The sequence below is a fragment of the Megascapheus bottae genome, chromosome 14, assembly GCF_031878675.1.
Source record: "Megascapheus bottae isolate mThoBot1 chromosome 14, mThoBot2.hap1, whole genome shotgun sequence".
Taxonomy (NCBI): domain Eukaryota; kingdom Metazoa; phylum Chordata; class Mammalia; order Rodentia; family Geomyidae; genus Megascapheus; species Megascapheus bottae.
In genome coordinates, this window is record NC_143522.1 from 604,995 (window position 1) to 621,673 (window position 16,679).

The following is a 16,679-nucleotide window of genomic DNA, read 5'->3' on the forward strand; positions in this document are numbered from 1 at the left end:
TTTGTAAACCCCAGAGCGAGGAACTGTCTGCCTGCCGCCGCTGGTGTGCAGAGTCCTCCAGGTGAAGCCACTGTCACGATGTCTGACCAGGAGGCAAAAACTTCAACTGAAGACTTGGGAGATAAGAAGGAAGGAGAGTATATTAAACTCAAAGTCTCTGGACAGGATAGCAGTGAGATTCACTTTAAAGTGAAAATGACAACACATCTCAAGAATCTCAAAGAATTGTACTGTCAAAGACAGGGAGTTCCAATGAATTCACTCAGGTTTCTCTTTGAAGGTCAGAGAATTGCTGATAACCGTACTCCAAAAGAACTGGGAATGGAGGAAGAAGATGTGGTTGAAGTTTATCAGGAACATTCGACGTTTTAGATATTCTTTTTATCTTCTTTTCTTTTGCCTCAATCCTTTTTTATTTTTAAAAATAGTTCTTTTGTAATGTGGTGTTCAAAATGGAACTGAATACTGGCACTCCACCTCTTTAAAACATCTATTAATTTGAATTCTAGGGCTCATTATTCATTATCATTTGTTTTCCTTGTGCTGACTTTTGGTGATCAAACATCAGCCCCCTTCACATTGCCCTCTCATTTGAAAAAATGACATATGTGCAGAGAGGCCACTTTTCAGGACTGCAATCTTAGGTAAGTTCAACCAATGTGAGTGTTCACCGACTTTCCAATTGGCACTAAAGTTCTAACATGTAATTACTTCACTCCTGGACTATGACTTTCAGTGGTAGATGGAAATTTTTCATAGAACTGAACTGTGGGAAAATGATCTTTCCTTAACTTGAAGCTACTTGTTAAAGTCTGAGGGTTTGGACCAAAAGAAGAGGAATATATCAGGATTGGAATCAAGCTGGCAGACATGGTAAGAGTGATGCTTAACTCAAAAGATGGCTTCACTGAAGAGAAAGTGTTTTAAAATTTAAAAAAAAAATAATTTTGTCAGAAGAACCCAGAAAAGTTCTAATTTTCATTAGAAGTTAATAAAGTTGTTCATGAAGAAGTATATACAACAAAAAAGAAAGAAAGAAAGAAAGAAAGAAAGAAAGAAAGAAAGAAAGAAAGAAAGAAAGAAAGAAAAGAAAAGAAAAGAACCAGGTTCTACCATACTGGTAGGTTCCCAGCTAACTCACATACTTGGATCTACACAACCCAAATGCTGGTAGGCAACCTGAAGGCAGACAAGGGTGGCTCATGACTGGAATCCTAGCTAGTCAGGAGGCTGAGATCAGAAGACTGAGGTTCTGAGGCAGCTCAGGCAGAAAAGTCCATGAGACTCTCATCTACAATTAACCAGCCAAAAGCCGGAAATGGAGATGTCACTGAAACCGTAGACGACCAGCTTTGAGTGGAAAAAAGGTAAAGCAGAGCACCAGGCCTGAGATTAAACCCCTGTACTGGTACAAAACAAATATAAAAATTTAAAAAAACTGAATTGTGAAAGCTAAAACTCCGCAGAAAGCCAAGCAGTCTAGGAGAGGTAGCAGAAGTATTCCGTTTTGCTGGCATCTAGGGTCATTTCCACCCACAAACTGGAAATACTCCGTTTCTTTGACATCTTTCTGCTTCTTTTTCTGCATCCTTTGCTAACATTGTATTCTTCTCCTTAGAAACCCATCTGGCACATGATACTCAAGTCCCAACTGCAGAATACCACTGCTCACACTGTTTTCCATGCCAAGCTCTCCTCCAACATGACCTTTCTACCATAGTAAAATTCCTCTCCCAATTTCCTCAGTACAAATTATGTCAGCTATGCAATAAAAATAAAGCCATCTTCTTTAAAGACACACTAATTCTGTCCAAGTTGTTTATACTCCTAGTTAATAGGATTTATCACAAATCACTTGTAATTTCTCTGTTGGTATGGTAAATGGCAGTAATAAGCTCTATTCCCCGCCCCCCCCCAACCATCATGTGCACAAAATAGTGATCAGGAAGTTAGTTTCTACAACAAATCAGTAAACCTATGTATGATGAATGTTATGAGGTTTTTATTTAGCAGTCCTGGGGCTTGACCTCAGGACCTGAGCACTGTCCTTGGGCTTTCTCAGGGCTAGAGCTCTACCCCTTGAGCCACAGCACCATTTCTGGCTTTTTCTGTGTATATGGTACCGAGGAATTGAACGCCGGCCTTCGTGGTTGCTAGGCAGGAACTCTACCACTAGGCCAAACTCCTGGCCCCTGTTAGGAGATTTTTATGGGTAAAGCAGGAAGGTGGAGTGGGGTAGGGTACCCATGCACACATATGGGCAAGTATCAAAAGCTTTGTGATTCCCTAAAGTTGTTATCAAGCCAACTAACACATTGTAGTAAGACATGAAGTATTGAGTCAAAAACCCAGAAATAGAAGGGGGAGAAGGAATCCGAGTAAAATTATCAAAGTAACAAGCAAACAAGCTCACAGTGGCAGTTTGAGGATTGCCAGATGTAGCAAATAAAAAAATAAGAAATAAACCACACATCTCAAGCATCAAATGAAGGTTATTTATGCAATTTAAGCACTAAAAAGTAGTATTGAATATTTAGGACATATTTATGCTTAGAAAAAATCGTGTGGCTTATCTGAAATCCAAATTGAATTGGATATCTTGCATTTTGTCTAAGAATCCTTTCAATAATGAGTTGGTCCTGCTTGGTTAAAAAAAAAAAAGCCTTTGTGTCAGAAAGGAATTGGTGAAGATAATCAATCCCTAATGCTGATTGGACAATGATCATTCAAATACCACACACAAAAAAAGGAAGAAGAATGGGCCAGGAGTTCAGCCTAGAGGTAGAGTGCTTGCCTAGCATGCACAAAGACCAGGGTTCGACCTTGGTACCACATACATAGAAAAAAGCCAGAAATGGTGCTGTGGCCCAAGTGGTAGAGCTCTAGCCTTGAGAAAGTCCAAGGACAATACTCACACCCTGAGTTCAAAGTCCAGGACTAGCAAAAAAAAAAAAAAAAAAAAAGGAAGAAGTCCTAGGAAGTCAGGACTTAGGGTACATATCAGTTAATTGATTTGGAATACACTGTGCCTCAACTAATTCTCTTTAAACTGATTACCAGGTACCTAATTTTCCCATGGATTTGGCCTATTGAGCTGTTCTATAATAACTGTTCCTGTCCGAATGACCTCAGTATTTACAGAATTGTGACTTGAGGTCTCTGGAGCTCAGTTGTATGAGTCTGTTTCCAGCTGTTCTACAGCTGAGGCCCACAAAAATTGGATCTCTATGTGGAGAAAGAGGGACCCTACTGCACTGCTGGTGGAAATGTAAACTAGTACAACCACTCTGGAAGGCAGTTCCTCTGGAGGGAGGTTCCTCAAAAAACTAACAATAGACCTTCCCTTAGACCCAGCCATATCACTCCTAGGCATCTACCCTGAGCAACATAACTCAGGATATGATAAGGACACCTGCTCAGCCATGTTCATTGCTGCAATATTCACAATAGTGATGGAAACAATCCAGATGCCCCACTACAGATGAATAGCTACAAAAAATGTGGTACATAGATACAATGGAATTCTACATAGCCACCAGACAAGATAAAATAATGACATTCGCTGGGAGCAAATCATGTTGAGTGAGATAAGACAAGGCCAAAGGAACAGAAGGCGCATGGTCTCCTTGATATGTAGATATTAGATCCAAACAGTACAAGAGTGATGACTCAATACTTGGGCACTCAAGGTCGTTGACATGAACTTGGAGATATAAATATAACTACATACACATACCAATCTATGATGGGATATTCTATAGACATTAATATATATACATCAATATTTATCTATGACATACAAACTCTCAGCTTAATTTTAATTGTGTTCTTAAATTTATGTACCAGTAATTGCATATAGAGATTGCATTCTCGAGTACTCATTTGTTAATCAGTGTTAATAAAATCTTTTAATAAAGAAAAAATTGGGTCTCTAGTCTTGCAAAGCGAAGATCAAGACCCTCAGCACAACTGACTCCGCATGCACTTTCTAAGGGTTCCTGGAAAATGACACCAAAATTTCCCCAAATCCTTGCACTGTTGTTTGCTGAGGATAGTTTTGTTTTAGTCTGCTGTGTTTTCATTTGAAATTACACCACCAACAAGGACTTGAACAAAGTGAACTAAACGACGCACATGACAAAACTCTTCTTGAAAGACTTGAGTTTACCTAGGAATTCCCCAAATCCCTTTTAGTGACTTTTCCCTCTCTTGTTTGCTTGCTTTTTTTTTTAATTCCCCAAAACTCCTTGTGCATGCGAGGCAGGTGCCGCACTTTATTGTTCTTAGTGGCTACCAGGGCAATCAAACAAAGATGTCTGGCCATGGCAGAACAGATGTTGTGGGGAGAAGGGAGTTTCTGCAAATTGAATATTTAACTTCCCTCCAAAATATGGCCTTTCCTTCCAGGTCTTCCTAAAAGTTTATATACATGAGCTTTTCTGTGTCTTCCAGTTTTCTCTTCTCAGTTACTCCCTGACTGCAATTCTCCAGTGGAAACTTAAGGATTGCTTTTAATTTTAAATTCTCAGTGGTAGACTTCAGTGTAGAGTAGTATTGTTAAATATACTCTGTTCACTCTGGGCATATAATAAATATTTGATAATATTTGATAATCTGATGATGGTTGTATAAATGGCAATGATGTTATAATTTTATTAATTCTGATAAATGTTTTTATTGCATCCTATCCTCTCAAAACACTTGAGATAAACGCACAAAACACTTCCATAGCACTAAGCCTAGCTTTTCATTTCCTGCAAAATTACGCCATTATGTCTTTCATATATGCAGTTTATTAAGAAGGTAAGTAAGTAGGTTAAATATTCTAATAACATAGTTTTCTTTAAACAAGACTTTGGAATACTTATTTAGTTAGTTAACTAGTGCCAATTCTGGAGCTTGAACTTAGCACTTGGACCTTTTCCCTGAGCTTTTTGGCTCAAGCCTATCACTCTATCACTTGAGCCACAGCTCCACTTTTGGCTTCTTGGTAATTCATTGGAAATAAGGGTCTCATGGACTTTCTGTTGAGGCTGGCTTTGAACTATGAACCTCAGATCTCAGTCTCCTGAGTATGAGCCTGGAACAATTAGTCTTTATATACTGCAGTTGCTTTTAGCTGTTAACACAAGACGCTATTATATTTGTATATCTTTATTATTTAGCACTTATGAAGATTCTAGATTAGTTCCCTTGCTTCTCTGCTCTCTCCAAGAAACTGAGTATAATTGTAGAAGCAGAATGTTAGATGCCTTATATTCCTTAGTTTCAGAATCCATTATTTTAATATTGTCTTGTCAAGTGTTAGTTTTCTTTAAACCCTGAACTTTCCAATTCAATTCTAATAAAAGGGACTATGTCTATTGCCTTGAAAAAGCAAGATAAGAGAGGAGAAGACTACTAACAGAGATAGAATAAAACAAAATTTCTGAAACAGTCCAACCCTTTAAAAAGAAACTTTTAAAGATAAAGTCAAAGGCTGGAAACATTTACATAAAAGAAATCTTGTCCTTTATTTTACCACCATGAATGCGTCCTTGTGAGATACTCTATTAAAAAAAAATCCTTTTTGAGGAGATTTGAATATCAAAAGCCTAATGTCACCCATGAAATATGTCCTTTAGTATCAAAATGAATTGGTCATCTGGAGTAACTATATGCAAATGGTATAATTAACTCTAGGAAAGATGATATGAATTGCCTTTTTTTTTTGTGCCAGTCCTGGGGCTGGAGCTTAGGGCCTGAACACTGTCCTTGGGTTTTCTCAAGGCTAGAGCTCTACCACTTCAGCCACAGCACGACTTCTGGCTTTTTCTATGTATGTGGTACCAAGGAATCGAACCTGGGTCTTCATGCATGCCAGGCAAGCACTCTTACCACTAGGCCAAACTCCTGGCCTGATATGAATTGCCTTTTACTTAGTCAGACGATAGTTTTATAACCAGCCTTGCCATTTTTTATGCTTTGTGGTAAATAACTCAATTATGCCTAGATTCCAATTTTTAAGCATTGAGTTTGAGATAATAATGCATACCTAGAGCCATGTTGTAAAGGAAGAACATTTATTTTTCTCTGCCTCTATTAAGAGTAAAATATAATGGATTTAACAAGAGACTTGAAGTTCAAACCCAAGGAAGCTATCTTGTCAAAGAAAATTCATTGATTTCTGGAATGGATTAACCAGAGAAGTAATATTTTCTCTTTTGTTCTAGGTTTCTAGAACAAAATTCAACAAGAAACTATGGGGATGGTTGTAGATGGGAAAGAGCTATCTGAAGTATTTGTCCAGAGTAATTGGATTGTTACTTATTATCTGTGTTCCTACAGGTATTGCTTGTGTTAAATTTTTTTGGTCGGTCATGGGGCTTGAACTAAGGTCCTGAGCACTGTCTCTGAGTTCTTTTTGCTCAAGGCAAAAGCTCTACCACTTTGAGCCACAGCACCACTTTTGGTTTTCTTGTGGTTAATCGAAGATAAGTCTTATCAATTTTCCTTCCCAGGCTGACTTTGAACTGCAGTCCTCAGATCTCAGCCTCCTAAGTAGGTAGCATGTGCCTGTATATATCTACAAGCACATGGTTGTAATCCCAGCACCCGGCTTGCTTGTGTTACTTTTTTTTTTAATCAAGTATTAATATTTAGTTTAGGGTAATTCAGAGAGACAAATATGTATGATTACAGCTAAATCAAAGGAGAGGATAGTATCAATGAAGATGTTACAATGCATTTTATCAGACTAATACCAAAAATTTAAACATTACCACATTTTAGTATGGAAATCAATGCTAACAGGGAAAGCAAAGTATTTCCTGATATGTGACTCAAGTTCTTGTTGAATTCCTTGCCCTTTCAATTTTGCTTAATTCTGCCAGCCAAATGGATTTAGACAGTTCATATTTCCAAGGCAATGAGCAAGGTGGCACACCATGTGGGTTCTGCATGTAACCCACAGCTCTTCACTTACTTCTGTGGTTAATTAATGATTTTTTTATTTGCAGAAAGTCTATATGGTTATGCAACAATACATATGCCTGAACTCAACTTTCTTCAGAAGAGCTTAAAATCTAGTTGAGAGGAAACTTACATAGTCATAAACATTACCGGTAATGTACAGTGAGACCGCCTTACTACACTACTCCAAGCAAAAATTGAAATTCCTCTGATCTTCATGCAGCCCAGATGATATGGAGAAACTCTAGGTCAATCCTGAGTTATCATCAGTTGTATTTTAAGTAAGTAATTGTACTTTAAGTCATTTACTGTTTCCCCGTCCTTAATTTTGTGAAAAAGATTCCCCCCTGAAAAAAAGTAAATGATGCCCCCAAAGCAAAGGAAAAGGGAAGGCGCTTATCTGAAGTGACAAATGAAATTATGGATTTGTTGAAAAGCATCAGGTCTTCAGCAGAAGTTGAATGGTGTTATGGGAAAATGGATCAAGTATCAGCAATACAGGAGCAGAATCCAGCACTCTGTGAGTGTGAGGGGTTTCAACTGTGCTCTCCTGGCAACAACACAGCCACAGATACTGGAAGATCTAAAAGTGGTATTACTTTTTATCATTTTTTTCATGATAATATTTCAAAGAAGAACCTTCAGACAAAATCTATGTGAAAAGTTATGTGTTGACCCCGTGCATTTAGTTGTCTTCTCCCCCCCACCCCACCCCGCAAACTGTAAGCTTGTCTGAAAAGTATTTGTTGACTAATTAGGACAATAAGCTTATACCAAAATAAATATGTAACTCAGAGTGCCCACTCACCATTTCACAACTTCAAAGCTGGAGCTCAATTGCACTAACATACAAAGGAAGTTTGGTCAGTCTCCAAATGGAATGTATTAATCCCATACAAATTGGAAAGGTAGAGTCCAATGTAAGTGGCTCTGAGACTCAGGATTTAATCATTTCTTTACAACCTCTGAAAAGAGGTTTGTCCAGGCGTATATGTGTGCTGTCTGCAACCGGAAAACCAAACCATTTGATGTTCCAAATCCCTTTCTAACCACAACCCTCTGATCTTTTTTAAAAAAACTGGTGAAGTTCACATTCATTTAAAGAGAATCTGTTCATAAACAAGAAATACCCTGAATGTAAGATTTTAAAGCGCAGGCGTGGGGAGAGGGGATTGCCTTAAACTGAATCTAGAATTCTAATTCCATCCAGGTTCAAATCCTTTGAAATAGCTAGGCAGTGTTTTGTTTTATTTATTCTTTCTCGAGATCTACAATGTAAAGTAGACATAACAGATGCACTTTGCAAAATCAGTTCAAAGCAATTCTCTAATTTGTTTATAAAAATGGCTCAAGCAAGGAAGGGAAAACTTCCTTTAGAATCGAAGTGATTGAAAGCATGTCCTATAGTGATTTTTTTTTCCTTTCCTTTTGGGCTGCTCTAAAGTGTGAGGGAACACTACAAAAGAACAAATAAGTTTGTCTCCAAAAGATTCCCAGTAAAGATAAATGGAATAGTCACATGACATTCTCCCCCTCCAAAGGGGGGGAAAAAACTTTGCTTTTAGAAGCTTTCTATAAGTGGTTTTTAGGCAGAGCAATATGTTTTGTTTTCCTTTTATTTCTCTTTTTGAAAAAGGCACTTGAAGGTATTTTCCATTGCCAGTTAATGTTCATTTTATGACATTGTTCCCAGCAGTCAATCTTATATGAAAAAACACTAGTCACTCGGATCATATTCTATTCAGTTCATCAAAGAAGGAAAAAAACAAAACTCTTCCCTAGTTACTTTCCACTTTTCCTTTATATTTTATTTCCAATCTTTTTTCTTTGTTTCCCCGAACTTCCCAGATTTCATACTGCTGCTTTTAAAGTTGATGTCTTTTCCATTGTATACATTGTTCATCTTTCAAAGATGCAAGCCTGAGCACTCTGACTCCATCCCTTTGGATTTCAGAGCCTTTAATTCCAGTGTGCTGCTGTGCTTGAGGCAGCTTGGAGGACTATAACAAAATCCCATGTGGTGTGATGCATTATTCATTCATAAGCAGTTTTATAGGCCCATTCTTTTGCCCAAGGCACAAATACAGTATGAGCAATTGGTCTCACCTCCTCTCCCCCATCCTGGGAAGAAGTTTGGCAGGCATGAAGGACATCTAAAGGAGAGACAATAAAGTTACAGAAGTACTGGAGGCATGGCTAGAGTGCCTGGCAAGCTGTGAGTTCAAATCCTAAGTACCACAAAAGTCATCGAAGCAACAAAATCTTTCTTCCTTTCTTTCTTTCTTTCTTTCTTTCTTTCTTTCTTTCTTCCTTCCTTCCTTCCTTCCTTTCTTTCTTTCTTTCTTTCTTTCTTTCTTTCTTGCCAGTCCTGGGGCTTGAACTTAGGGACCAAGCACTGCCCTTGAGCTTTCCTCAAGGCTAGTGCTCTACCACTTGAGCTACAACACCACTTCTGGCTTTTTCTATGTATGTGGTTCTGAGGAATCAAACCCGGGTCTCCGTGCATGCTAGGCAAGCACTCTACCACTAGGACAAACTCCCAGCCCTAAAACATTTTTTTAATTAAAGTTTTCCCCATCACAGATACAGAAAAAAAGGCAAAGGCAGCTACTACCATTATCTTCCCTCCTCTGATTCTAGCTCAAGGTGTAGGAAGTGGATGAAAAAACTGAGAAATAGAAGAAAAGGCACTTGCTCTGTTCCTTGCATGTAATCCTAGCTACTCAGAAGGCTGAGATCAGAAACATCAAAGCTTTAAACCAGCCCAGGCAGGAAAGTCTAGAAGACTCCATCTCCAATTAACTAGCAGAATCCTGGACTGGAGGCATTGCGTAAGTGGTACAGCACCAATCGTGAGCAAGAAATAGTACAGACCAATTAATAAGGCATCAATTTGGACTATGTGCACCAGGTTGCCATTAACACTAAAATTTCCCCCACACAGAAATAAGGAAGTAGAAAATTTATTTTTTTAATTTTCTAGGGCTATGTTATTATTTAAACAATTTAGCATTTTCTGAAAACTTTCTTAACTAAAAACCTTGTTTACCATAGCTAGAAATAAGAATTGCCAGTGTCTGGAATATTATAAACATCCAATAAATTTATCTCATTTAAGGAACTCCAAATACTTTATCATTATAGAGGTGTGTTTCCATGTGCTTCAATTTCCTTCTTAATCAAATGAGATAATGAAAGCATGAGAGACTGCCCAGTGCCAGGGCAAAGCTCCCACAGGAACCTCAATCTCTGGATTTGCCATCGAGGCCTTTTCCTCTTCCATGCTGGGCAATTTTCAGCAGCAATGTAGTATTTCAAAGGGCAGGAAACGGATTTAATGGCTTAACTGAAGATTTAGCTTCACTGCTAAATATCATGATTTACATTGCCACAACTGGATTCCTATTCTTCCATCTGTCTTGAGAGCTTGCCTGGCTTTTCTTCTTTGGCTAAACTACGGAAACTTATCCTTTGGGGCTGACCTCAGCTCTTTCCTTCAGGAAAACATTGCCAGTTACCAGACTGGGATTCTTTCATTACCTACCATACCTTTTGCTCTTAGCCCTTAGTTCAGTGTAGCTGTGTGTCAGGCACCCTAGCTGGGCATGAAGCTATGCTGAGTCTGCTCTGCTCTGGCCTATACCACTCCTGAGTCCATGTCCTCCCCACATTCTGTATTCTCACCAGCCTACATTCTCCCTTAGTCTGCACACACATCAACAGAGAGTTTGCATGCTGCTGCCTGTACACACTCTTCAAAATAGAACCATCTCAGCTTTCATCCTTTCCTTCACCTTCCCTAATCTATTGGCCCACCAGCCATCCAACCCAGTCTGTGTCCCTTTTAGCTTTGGTGCATTCTTCCCACCATATTAACCCTCCACATAACCCTCCTCCATCCTATAGCTCCTTGTGAAAGACGGAGTTCTAACATGGCTCAGAAGATCCCTGTCTTGTAATGTGCATGCATAGTCTCCCAATAATTCAGACAAACACCAATGCAGGTGCTGCTGTGAAGAGACTTGGCAGATGTGATTAAGCCTCCAATTGGTTGCTTTTAAGTGAGAGAAATCATCTGACCGGCTTGACCTAATGACATCAACCCTTTAAATCTTGATCTAGAGCATAGAAAAAGAAGTCAGAGAGTTGAAAGCATGAGAGTATGAATGGAGAGAGCCCTGGGTACTCTACCTGATTAGATGGATCGAGCCAACAGCAAGAATACAAGGGCTTCTCTCCCACAAATGCAGGAAGCAAATTTTTTCCATACTGTTAGTTTGAAAGAGGATCCTGAGCCCCATCAAACAGCACAGTACTGCTGTCCTAGGCTTCAGCCTGTGATGAACTAGCATGCCATGTCTGGTCTTCTGACCTACAGGACTATGAACTAACAAAGGGGACATGGCTTCAATTGTTAATATTAAGTCGGTGACAATTTGTTCTATACCAATAGAAAAGTAGTGCACTTTCTCCATTCCAGGTTTCTTCTTGTCTGTATCTCCTCCAGCTATGTCCCAAGCTTGCATTCTGCCAGAATGTCTCTCCAGCTTGAATCCTTTCCCAGTCTGCTCCACATACCCAACAAGAATGGATTCCCTTGAGCTGCCTCCCTGCCAACCTGCACCATCCCCAGCCTGAATACCCTCACACACACATACACACAATAATATAATGTTACTATAAAATCCCATCAAGACTGCTCCCACACACAAACACTACTACCATGCTACCTACTCCCTGCACAGCAGGACAACTTGAGTCACTCTGCCCAACCAGGAGCCTACTGGTCAAGGCCACAGAGGACCAGATGGAAAGTTTGTCTCCCTTCCAGGACTGGTGAGCAGGACCCAGCAATCCAAACGGAAAATGTAATCTTTTCTTGCTTGTTCCATTGAGCCTCAGCCAATCAGCTCTACAGGCCACCCGTTTAATCTCTGTGCTGATTTCCCAGCACTCTGGAATCTAAGCCCTTTCTTACTTCCCTTCCACAGGGAAAGGAAATGAGACCCCATGGACTGATCAAATTCTCCCATGTCTCCTCTCTGAGGATCCCAAATTCCTTTTCTCTAATATTGCTAATAATTCTACCACTTCTCCACCTCAGGTCCAGGGTTAACCTTTGTCTTCTCTCCTTCTGGACATTTTTCCATCTGTGTAATTCCATATTTTCAAGATGGCGATTTCCTCAGTTATATGTTACTCCAGAATTATCCATGTACCTTAACCTGAATTTTCTATAAGGTTGATTGGGCAAATGGCATAAGTATCCATACCTACTATCAACAAGTCATCATGAGGAAAAGAAGAGAGAACGTAAGTATAGCCTGGGACTTATACCTGTAATCTTAGCTACTCGGGAGGCTGAGATCTGAGGATAGCGGTTCCAAGCCAGCCCTGGCAGAAAAGTCCATGAAACGCTTATCTCCAATAAACTACTCAGAAAAAGCCATAAATGGTGATAACAGAGTCTCAAGGACAGCACCCAGGCCCTGAGTTCAAGCCCTAGGACTAGCAAAGAAAAAAATAGAAAATAACATCTGTATAGGATAAGTTTATGTATATGTTTACATATTTATTATATATATACATTGAATACAACACTTTTATCTACACACACAAATATATATATATATATAAACAAATGTTGGTACCATCGTCACTCCTAATTCATAGACAAGAAAATGGACGCCCAGAGAACTTAAGTATATTACCTAGGGCTCAAAGTATGCAAGCAGCAGAGCTGGAGATACTAACTCAGATAGTCTGGCTTCAGAGCCCATCCTTTACCACCCTGCCGAGCACTTATAACCAGGTGAAGATCACTCTATAAAGTAGGGCATGTGCATCATCTATGGTGAGAAAAAAACAGAAAAAAAAAAGTGAAGAGGAAGAATTTTCACAGAAAGTAGGCCTTAGACTTGCATGATGAAGGCATCGAGGCTGAGACAAGAGCAGACATTCAGGGTGGGAAAATGGGATACAAGAGGCATAGTTCTGGTGCTACATTTTCCTAGGGGAGTTATGGAGAGAAAGTGAAGACAAGATAGTAACTGTCCTGAAGCCCAAGCTAAGGCATTTGGACTGAACCTTAAGGAAAGAGGGAGAGCTCAGAAAATTTTTAGAGAAAATGGCTAGAAAGAGAGGAAAGACTGTGATGGTGACTGACTAGACTTGCAAGATCTGAAGTAAAAAAAAAAATCAGCACAAAGGTTAGGGCTTAGATGACTAGAATAATTTCAGTTTTAATAATAGAAACTGATTGAATCATACTTGGAATTGAAATTTGCCTCTTTTCAACAGTTATATACATGATTGATCTTCAAATTCAGACAGGTTGGAAATTGTATATTTGCTTTCTCCATAAAGCAATCTAGAAATCTGTAGAATATGTAGGAAGTTGACAGCATCATCAGAATCCTACAGACTTTCATTTCCTGTAGAAAAATTCAAAGAGAATGAATTCAGCTTATTAAAGTTGGACATTTGGTCAACCAACATTTTGTCTTCAGGGGTGGTATTTTCTTAAAGAATGTTACATGACTTTGAACCGATTCCAAACACTTGCATAGTACTGCAGTGTCAGTGCTGAATGTCCCCCACAGGCCCGTCTGTTACAGGTTTAATCCCTACTGAGGCACTATCAGAAGGTAATTTTAAAAAATGGGGGGGTGGGAAAACCAGAAGTTTGGCCTAGTAGTAGAGTGCTGGCCTAGCATGCACGAAGACCCAGGTTCTATTCCTTGATACCACATACATAGAAAAAGCCAGAAATGGTGCTGTGACTCAAGTGGTAGAGCTCTAGCCTTGAGAAAGCTCAAGGACAGTGCTCAGGCCCTCAGTTCAAGGCCTGGAATTGGCCAAAACAAAAAACAAAAAACTTTGGTTTGATTCCACTCTGGCTCCCAACACTTTGGGGGCCAGGAGTTTGGCCTAGTGGTAGAGTGCTTGCCTAGCATGCACGAAGACCCAGGTTCAATGCCTTGGTACCACATACATAGAAAAAAGCTGGAAGTAGTGCTATGACTCAAGTGGTAGAGCTCTAGCCTTGAGAAAAATCTAAGGACAATCAATGCTCAGGCCATGGGTTCAAGCACCACGACTGGCAAAAAAAAAAAAGAAGGGAAAAAAAAACAACTTTTTTTTTTGAGAAGTATCGCCTTGTAAGAGGTCCTTAGATCACTGAAAGCATGGCCTCCTAAATGGGTTACTAACTCCATTCTATTCTGTGTTACTTGGCTCATGACAGGAGCATTTCTGCTCTGCCACATACTACCATTGTGAGGTGTTCCTCACCACTAGCCCCCCAAAACAATGGGGCACCAGTCACAGAAACCGCAGGCGAAAGCTGTGAGCCAAAGCACACTGTTTCTCTTTATAAATTAATTCTCTCATGTATTTTTTGTAGTTATAGAAAGTTGACTAGCACTGTTTGCTACGGTTTTCTGTCAAGTATGGCTGGGCACTGTGGCTCACATCTGTAATCCTAGCTACTCAGACAGAAGGCTGAGATCTGGGGTTTGCAACTGAAAGCCAACCCAGGCAGAAAAGTTGTGACACTCTTATCTCCAATTAAGTGTGAAAAAAAAATCTAGAAGTGGAGCTATAGCTCAACTGGCAGAGTGCTAGCCTTGTGTGAAAGAAGCCCAGGGACAGCACCTAAGTCCGGAGTTCAAGCCCCAGGACAGGTATACAAAAGAAATGAAAAGAACAAGTACATTGAATATGAGTATAATTTCCTTCCATAAGAGAATGTTATTTCACACCTTATAAGATCACATATATTTATTTATTAACCTCAATTACTCCTCTCTAAAATACAACATATAAATGCAAGATTTTGACAGATTGAGAGTTTAGGCTGTGGTAGGGCTATTCTCTGTCAGCCTTCAAGCTGGTCCCCAAACTTTACTTACCAACACCAGCACTGTTTGCTGCTGTTGAGGGATCCTTGTTAACTGCAGATCTCTGTTGTGTGATAAAAACCATCCATATTACTTAGTTTTATACCATTACCACAAAATACCTCAGTAAGTTTACCTATAAATTAGAAAGGATTGTTTTAGAAATTCCAGTCCAATATTGGTTGGCTCCAATATGTTTTGATCCTCTGATGAGGGCAGCACACCTTGGTGGAGTATGTATGGAGTGAACCACTCATCTCATAAGCCACAAAGCACAAGAACAGAAGAGACTAGGGAGCTTCCTTTATCTCCTTCAAGGGCATTCCTCAATGACCTAAAGACCTCTTCCTTTGAAGGTTCTACCACCTCCCAACATACTTATAACAAGGCTTGATCTTGTGAGCCTTGGGAAAGAACATTCAAAATTAAAAGTGTACCACCATTCTGCCATAGAAATGCTCAAAGAAAGGTATGTTGATTAGACTTTACATCTACAGAGGCCTGCTTTCATCATACTTGGTACCTGGACTAATAATTCTTCATAAGAGACAAGGTACCACTATGTTGCATGGACCACTCCCAAACTTCTCAATCTTCTCAGTCCTCCTATGTCACCCTTCCAAGTAGAGGGGGATATTGGACTTTAATGAGATTTGGAACTCATCCTCTATAAGGATAATAAGGAACACATAAAGTACAATAAACCACAGTTAAAAAGTGCATTCTCTGTCAGATTTGTCCTCATAATTCTTTCCTTTTTTATAGCATTGTAGAAAAGAACAACAATAACAAAAAAACTCAATGCATGGTAATAAACTATCTGATTTGTGAAGTCACATTCTGATCACTTTATTCCAACCATATAAAATATAGGAAGACTGAGGAACTCAACTAAAGAAATCCTTTTCTTAGCGGAGCACCAGTGTCTTACCCCTGTAATCCTAGCTACTCGAGAGGCTGAGATCTGAGGATTAAGATTCAAAGCCAGCCCAGGCACAAATGGCCATGAGACTCTTACCTGCAATTAACCATCAGAAAACTGGAAGTAGTGCTGTGGCTCAAGTGGTAGGGCACTAGCCTTGAGCTGAAGAGCTCAAGGACAGTGCCTGGGCCCAGAGTTCAAACCCCATGACCAACAAAAAACAAGACAAAACGAAGAAATTCATTTCTTGCTCTGTATTTATAGCCATCTGGTTTCTATTGATAATAGGATCAAAGTAGGTCTTATTTGCTTAAATAGGAAGGAAGGAGGGGGGAAGGAAGGAAGGAAAGAAAAAAGGAAGGGAGGGAGGGAGGGAGGGAGGAAGGAAGGAAGTGATATTATGTATGATACATGTCTACACTCCAGAGGATAAGGTAGGAGAATTTCAAATTTGAGGCTAGCCTGGTCCAAGTAGTGAAAAATCTGTCTCAAAACAAAAATAACTGATTACATTAAATATTACCAACAAAGCTCCTACCCTAGTGCCCAGAATATTGAAGAGATCCAGAATTGTTCGTTGCTTTTTTTTCCACCCATTTTGGGCAGCAGGAAGCTGCAGGGGTGACGAGGTATGCCGATAAACACCTGGCCAAAGCCTAGGACCAGAGAATCCAAGAGGAGGGAAGTTGTGGACTGTCAGGCTGGGGCTAGGTTCCTCCAAAGCTAATCTTCAGCTTGCTAGGATGACCTTCTGGCTGAAATTTTCCCAGGAGGAGAAATGAAAGCCTAAGTCAGTCCTGGAAAAGGGACCAAACTCTTAGAGATCAAGGAGACAAGAAAGGGTGTCTGTTTTCCCAGTCCTGAGAATTTAATCCAGAGCAAGCGTACTAAGCATGTGCTGTAGC

General features: G+C 39.7%; 1 pseudogene; it reads left to right on the forward strand.

Annotated features, from left to right (window-relative positions):
* Window positions 1-2: 2 nt before the first annotated feature.
* On the forward strand, window positions 3-538 carry LOC150054484 (small ubiquitin-related modifier 1 pseudogene; annotated as a pseudogene).
* The last annotated feature ends 16,141 nt before the right edge of the window (window positions 539-16,679 follow it).